This window comes from Sciurus carolinensis, unplaced genomic scaffold (assembly GCF_902686445.1).
Source record: "Sciurus carolinensis unplaced genomic scaffold, mSciCar1.2, whole genome shotgun sequence".
Classification (NCBI taxonomy): Eukaryota; Metazoa; Chordata; class Mammalia; order Rodentia; family Sciuridae; genus Sciurus; species Sciurus carolinensis.
Genome location: NW_025920374.1, coordinates 42603 through 50316, shown reverse-complemented (window position 1 = coordinate 50316; position 7714 = coordinate 42603). Strand labels below are relative to the sequence as shown.

The 7714-nt window shown below is 41.9% G+C and overlaps 1 pseudogene; it reads left to right on the top strand.

Annotated features, from left to right (window-relative positions):
- Positions 1–4244: 4244 nt before the first annotated feature.
- On the top strand, positions 4245–5068 carry LOC124975658 (inhibitor of growth protein 1-like; annotated as a pseudogene).
- The last annotated feature ends 2646 nt before the right edge of the window (positions 5069–7714 follow it).

Sequence of the window (7714 nt, the reverse complement as noted above, 5' to 3'; positions counted from 1 at the left end):
ATTCCCATTTGGGGTCTGACATGACAGAGATGCTGTCCACCTCTGTGACCTGCCACCACCAGACACACAGCCCCAGGATAAATATGAAGATAAAAAGTGAACCCCAATAGAGAACAATATAAAAGTATCTGAAAGACTTCCTTAACTTTGTTAAGGTCATCGGAACAAGGAAGTTCTGAGAAACCATTTACTCCCAAAGAGAAGTCTATAAGGACAGGAACTGAATGTCATTTGGGATTCTGGATAGGGTCATGGAACAGGAAGAGGCAGAACTGAGAATCCAAAGGAAATGCAACTGCAATTACTGAGAGCACACTAGTGTTGTTCTTCATGACATCTTTTCTAGGATGTTAACCAATCTGAGATAGTGTACATAGATCATATCAAAAGAAAACTGATGAGGTTACCTGGGAAATCTCTGCACTTTCTTTGCAGTTTCTGTATAAAGATAAAAACTACTCAAAAATAAATCCTTAAGACATGGTTATATGTTTTCAAACACTTGGTTGTTTATACAATTATAATTACTGTTAACTAACATTTTAACCAGTTCTGTATTTTACTATGAATCCAAAAAGTATTTTAACAGAAAATTAAACCATTTCATCTAATATGTAATTCAAGATAGCACTACTTTTACAGGTTTTATGTTGAAATAAAAACACAAATACATCAACTTAAATTTTTATGCAGTCACTAGGTACTAGTTGTGGCTTCTAAAAATTTGATCACTTGCACTAGAGAAAAAAATAACATTTTAGAGACTATTTCAACTAATGACTGAACTTTCTCAACAGAGGAAATTTCACTGTGATTGGGTCACTTGTCCCAAAGAATCCATGTCCTTTTTTATTTCTATTTATATTCTTTAACAGTAATAAATTCACATTGTCATTTGACAAATAGTCAAAGAGAAGAAAAAGATAAACAGGAATGGCAACCACAGTGGATGATGACTAGTGAATAGAACAGTTTAGAAGAACACCAGAGTCCATCGCCTCCATGATGCTCTGCAGGAAGTGGAGAAACTGGGGAAATATAGTCCATGGATGATCTTAGATAATCTTATGTTTTCAAAAATTATTTTTCCTTTTAGAAATCACAAACCATTATTGGAGACCCAAACTCTTGAATGGTTACAAATTGAGTTGAACTTCTAAGTGATTTTATCTGGTCATAAAATTTATGATAACTAAGAAATCTAGATGCTGGGAATGCAGTTCAACAGAAGAGCACCTCTATTGCATGCAGGAGGTCATGGGTTCAACCTCCAGCATCACAAAAGAAAAAAAAGTAAAAGAACTATGTCTTATTTACATAAATAAATACAAAGCAAACAATCACTTCTTCTAGCAAAACATCTTAGACCTGAAAAAGTGAACACTATCAAAATAAAAATATTCTCCTCTAAGTGAATCGCACAGCTAGACTATCATGAACAGTAGTGCCTCATCATAATGCATGTTCATATTAAGCGTACATCAAAACAAAAAAGCCTTTACTGACTGTTGACAAGGGAAAATGGACATGGTCTAGCTTAGAAAAGGACACCTTAGAAGCATGTGATACATCAAATCCTCCAGTTCAAGATAGGCACTTTGACAGCCAAGTGCTGTTACCCCAGCACTTGGCAGGCTAAGAAAGGGGGATGATACATTTGGGACCCACCTGGGCAATTAGGCAAGACTCTGTCTCAAAATACAACATTTAAATGGCTGGGGATATATGTAGCTCAGTGCTTGCCTAGGACATGCTACAATGGTCATTTGGTTCAATTCTCACTGCCAGAAAATGTCGCAGGCCAGACTTTGATCACAGAACAGGGCAGAAGTCATTACACCAAACTCCCAAAATGATCAAACTAATTTGCACTATGTTCAGTTCATAATATAGCATGTTGAAACCCCTGTTTCTATTAATTCAAATTTGATGACCTTTTAAATATAATAAAAATTGTATGTACTTTGTTAATAAATTCAACAAATATAAGAGGTATACATGACTTTGATCTTAAAGTCATTGGGGCACTGGTATTATGATAAAACCTAGTCATGGGACTTCCTGTGACAATAGACCCATCCCCTTGAATGCAAGGAAAAAGAGAAAATCTTTGTGATGAATGTACAATTTTAGGAAGACAAAGAGATACACTTTCTAAGTTTGAAAATTAAAAAAGAAAAATGATTTTCAAAGATTGTTTTTATAAATATATCATAATTACAAAAAGCAACTGTTGTCTTGTCTCTTAAATAATATGATTTGAGTCCTGAGGATATTTCATATAGAGTGGTTTAAGTATGCCATGTAATAGCTGACTTTAAATATGTCACCATTCTGCTTCTATCTTCAAAAAAGAATTTGAAAATTTTTCTTAGAATAAAGTCACTCAAATTAGGAATATTTAGTGGTATGTATGTGTGTGCGTGTGTGTGTGTGTGTGTGTTTGTATGTGTGTGTGTGTGTTGCTGAGAACCAAGCCAGGGTTTCTCACATGCTAAGAAAGTATTTTGCCACACTGATGTGCACACAGTTGTCCCACCCTAAGTTGCTTTCCGGTAATACCCCAAGATGCTCCACCCTGCCCCAATCCCCAAACCTACCCTGCCTTGCCCCACCACTACTTACCCTGCCCTGCCACCACTTGCCTGGCCCTACCCCACCCCACCCCACCCTACCCCACCCTGTCTTGCCCTGCTCTGGTGGGAGGGTGACCTGACCCGAAGACAAGGACCTTACCAAGAGATGGTAATGTCACTGATTGCGGTTGCTGCCGCAAGATGGGTCAAACATACAGAGTCCCTGGCCTCCTGTCCATCTGTTCCCAGTCCCCAAGGCCTCCCTATCCTGGATCCCTTAACTCCAGGACCAGACCCCTGGGTTCAGTCTCAGATCAAGCTCCCGCCGCCTCAAGACACACCAACCTAAGTGTCCACCAATGGTGGAGGCTTTACCTGAGGGTGGCCTAACCTGAGGGATGCAGCCTTCCCTGAGGACAGCATGCTGTCCCAGGAGCGGCGGGAGGCAGCCTTCCCCTAGAGCAGCAGGCTTACCAAGGCGGCCTTATTTGAGGGTGGCAGTAGGTGGTGTTACCCAGGGACAGCGGTCTTACTGGAGGGAAGATGCCTTTTCCAAGGGCGGTCTTCCCTGAGGACAGGGTGTCCAACTGATGCCAGGGGAAGTGCTGTGACATTCCCCCAGGGCATGGCATCATCCCTTGAACAGAGCGGCACGTGGTGCAGGCAGTGTGTCTCTGCCAACTCTGAAGCAGCCAGACACCAACACGGGACATGATGCGGAGGCCTACAGAACACAGGCACATGCGGAGTGGGCAGGTCTGGACCTGAGCTGTGCATCCGCCTGTCCAGCCCTGGCACCGCCTGAGAGCTGGGCATGCGCAAAAAACACCAGTGGCCTGGACATGCTCCCGCATTGCTCCGCCCACTGTGGACTCGCCTTGTCTGAGTCCCAAACCAAACAAGATCTGCTTTGGGAGCCAGAGGCGCCCACGGGGAGAAGATCCCATGAGAGCAAAGTGCTGCTTTTGGTCCTCCTGTCCTTGTTTGGGCACTAGCAAGCCCAAGATGTGGCGCAGTCCCGTGAGAGTCGCTGTGGAGGTTGGGGGATGTAGACACCTCCATGTCCCTGCTTGCCTCAGGGATGGGGCCTCCTGGTGCCAGATGCATTCAGTTTGCATTCCTGGGTCGGGGTCGATGCCTTGCAGGATGAGTTTCTTGAGGCTTTTTCAGAAGGTGCTTGCTAAAGGGTCTGAAGTGCTCAGGGCTTTCCCATGATGGGGTCGTTTTAAAATGTCCACTTAGGAGACAAGTGCAGCTCTGCCCCCCTAACCCAGCATGGCAGTGAGAGGCCCTTGACTTTTGACCCTCAACCCTCTCCAGGGTGTGTGCTACTAGGAGCTGCCCACCCACCCCTGCTAGTGAGGGTTCACCTGGGAGTCACATCCACCCAGCACAGCCAGGCCAGCGGGGTCCTCCTGGGAGCCTCCTCCACCCCACACATTGCCTGGTCAGTAGGGGTTCATCTGGGAGCCCCCTTCTCCATGGCCCACTGGTATGTGCTGGGTACAGTGTCCTGGGCATGTGCAACTGCTAACCAGGCGGGTGGGGTTCCTGGGAGAGCCAGGAGTCATGGGAGAGCAAGAACTCTGCATTTTGCAGATCTGATTTTAGGGGGAGGGTGCAGGAAGCAGAAAGCCATACAGAGTGGAGTGGGCTTCAGTATAAAACATGCTGAGTCCTGCCAAAAGGAAGCAGATCCACCTGGTAATCCTACCTAGCTTCCATCAACTCTCTGTCTTTACACCGGAAGAGAAATATCTCATAGATGTGGGAGATTGAACGAAATGCCAAGAAATTCTGAAAGAACTGGATGATCATTATGAGAAGTTGAAATGAGGGACAGATGGTGCCCAAGAAAGCTGAGTGCTGTGCTACATTCAGAGATCTCTGATTTGAAGCCAGGAGCTGGGCAATGAGAAGATTCAAATCCTGAGTTAGATGGAGGAGCTGGTGGAGAGCCAGACCAGACAAGTGGACAGTCTTGTGGAAGTCTTGGAGACACCTCAAGAGATCAAGGACACCACTGGAAACAGCTGCAAAGCTGGCCAAAAGAAGGCAAAGAAGAAGATAGTTACATAGGCAGAGAAGATGAATTACAAAACTACACTGTGGCCACTCAACAATGTGAATCAAGTTATGAATGTATCTAATAATAATCATGACCATGATGACATCACCTCAGGAACACCCAAGGAAAAGAGCACAAAGATCTCAAAGAACAGGCTTCAGGGTCAAAGCACAGAAGGAAGCAAACCCTGCAAACCTTCCCAGCAATGAAAATGAGCCCACATAATCTCTGTGCAATCAGGTGGCCTATGGAGAAATGATACCTTGCAGAAATAGCAAGTGCCCCCATTGGATGGTTCTACTTCTTCTACTTGGGACTCAGTCAGAAGCCAAAGGACAAGTGGTACTGTACCAAGTATAGGGCAGAAATAAGAAAATTATGGGCAACGCATTCCAGAAGTCCAAAAAAAAAAAGCCTATAAGAGGTAGTTTTTGGACGTTCTCTAGTAGAACAGAATCAGCCCATGTATATATTGCAGTGCCACCTATGCTGAAGTGTGTGAATTGTCAAATGTATATTTTCAAGAAATGTTAGAAAAGGTTCAGTTCCCTTCTTTGGGAGGGCAGTGAGTCACTTGACCTTTCATTTTCACTGGTCACAAGTGTGAGAAGGCAGTGTACTGTGGATCAACAGTGTCCACTCCTGCCCCCAACATCAATTGTAAGCAGTTCCTGACCCTGAACCTCTCACCTTGGGCTCCTAAATATGAAACTTCAGCTCCCTGAGACCTTGGCCTGACTGGGGGATGGAGCTTTGGACCTATGGGCTTGAACAGCCAACGAGTGCATCACACTCAACAGACTGAAGAAGCTGTGCACTCTTAGTGTGCTTAAGCATTCTGCAACACATTACCTGAAGGAAAGACTGTTGAGGAGGAGAGAAAGAATGGCATGTTGATCAGGCAGCTAGGAAAACACTGCCACTAGTGATCCTGATTGAAGACTGCCCTTACAGGTTTCCTAAGGCACGTTAGAATTAGATTACTCTTGATGCCCAGGTTACTGGTTTCCATGGAAAATGATCACATACACAGTGTTTAGAAAGGACACACTAGCAAAGTCAAAGCTTCAAATCATAAAATAATAACCAAATTGTTGATAAGTCAGCCAACCATTCAGCTCAATATCATTTTGAGCCTAAGGTATGAGTGCATACCCAGGGCTCTGAACTATGCAAATCTCTACTCATCGACCTTTTGTAGTGTAGTTATGGGTCACAGATTCATGTAGTCCCATCTTTGGCTATCTTGCCTTTGCCTAGAGCACTCCTAAGCGATGGACTTGCAGAACAGTTTTACAGGATTAGTTTTCTGCTATTCCAAGCAGAAATTTTAGCATATGAAACTATCTTACCATAAGCAAATTAAGTACAAATTCTAATCTAAGTTAGGAAGAAGGGTAAAGTCACTGAACATCTGTTTTGATTTGCCTTTCTTTCTCCATATATTTTCTTTTTCCCTTCTGCTATAGCACTTTTTACAACTAGATTTCTAATGAATTACTATTAAACACAGTTTTTTTTTCTCTTTTTCCTTTTTGTTGTGCTGGGGATTTAACCCAAGGCCTTTTATATGGGAGGCATGCACTCTACCAACTGAGCTATATCTCCAGCCACTACTTTATTTTTATTAAGGCTACTAATACGTACTTTGTTAATAAAAAGTACCAGTGTTACGAGAATAGTTGGGCTGAAAATAATCAAGCTAGCAGCTGTTTGTCTTCCTGGGGTACACATACCTCAGGGGGACACCCCACCTTCACCCTCATACCATTTCTGATTGTCTCCATATAACACTTTTAGCATATCATTAAATCCTTGTGTATGTGTATTGCTACTGTTTGCAACCCATAAAGAGTGGGTGCATTCTTAATGTGTCCACTCTTTCTCCCTACAGCCTGGTACAGGGTTTGCTACAATATTAATATTTTACTACCACTTTTTGCTACAATATTAATACCCATTGTTGAATGGTAATATAAATTATTTCATCTTATAAAATTAGAGATCCAGTTAGACTTTATGGTAGATGGCCCATGGATAATATATTCCTAGAGTTATTCATCCATTGTTAGAGCAAATCTGGTCATAGCCATAGAAGAAATACTTGCTCTAATTCTTTATACTGGCTGACTTCAATTTTATTATTAAGCAGAAGTTACTTCAAGTGTGCTATACTTTTTTGGCACTCTGTTGACAGTACTGTGTAAGCAGAAGCCTTGTTATATCAGAAATATTCTGTTAATTAAATGTATAAGGCATTCAGCCAATGTTCAAAGAACTTACTGTGTTCAACATATAAACTGCTGTCATCATCCTTTGGGTTCATGCCTCCGGCAGGCATGACATTAGCACTACCATATTTTCTTCAGTCTCAGGGATTAGAGGTCTCCATGTGCTGCAAGTATTGTCATAAAACACCTAGTACCTTCCTGAAACTTTTTTTTGTGTGTGTGTGTGGAGTTCTGGAGATTGAGAGGCAATCACTCTACCAACTGATCTATATCACCAACTTGTTATTTTATTTTTTAAAAATATTTAGTAATTTCTTACCACCTGTGCTATGTAATAGGTTTCAATCGTGGTTTGTAGAGCCAAGCCAAATTTGTTTCATGTCTCTCATTTTTTCCAGTGTCTGGCAAAAACCCCAGGTTAAAATCCTACTAAATGTGGAACTGTTTTTTTCTTCAGTTTTATTTCTTTGTACTATTTCAATTTGGCACATCACCTCTACCCACTCCCCAGCCCAAAAAAACAAAAACAGTAACAAAACAGTACAACAAATACTACTTCTTAAAGAATTATCTTCAATGTATTTAATTTTTCTCTATTTGAAAACAAAAACAACCCATCAGAATTTTCATATTAATTTAAAAAAAAACAAATTTAGTTTGTTGAGAAGATGATAATTGTATTAGGCTGTGAAGGTTGCTACAATAAGACACCAAAAACTGTGGACCTTATAAATAAATTTACTTCTTATGGCTATGCAAACTAGAAGGCCCAAGATCAAGGGATTCAGTATCTGGTAGGACTTGCTCTAGTTCATAGACAGTAGTTTTTACTATCCTCA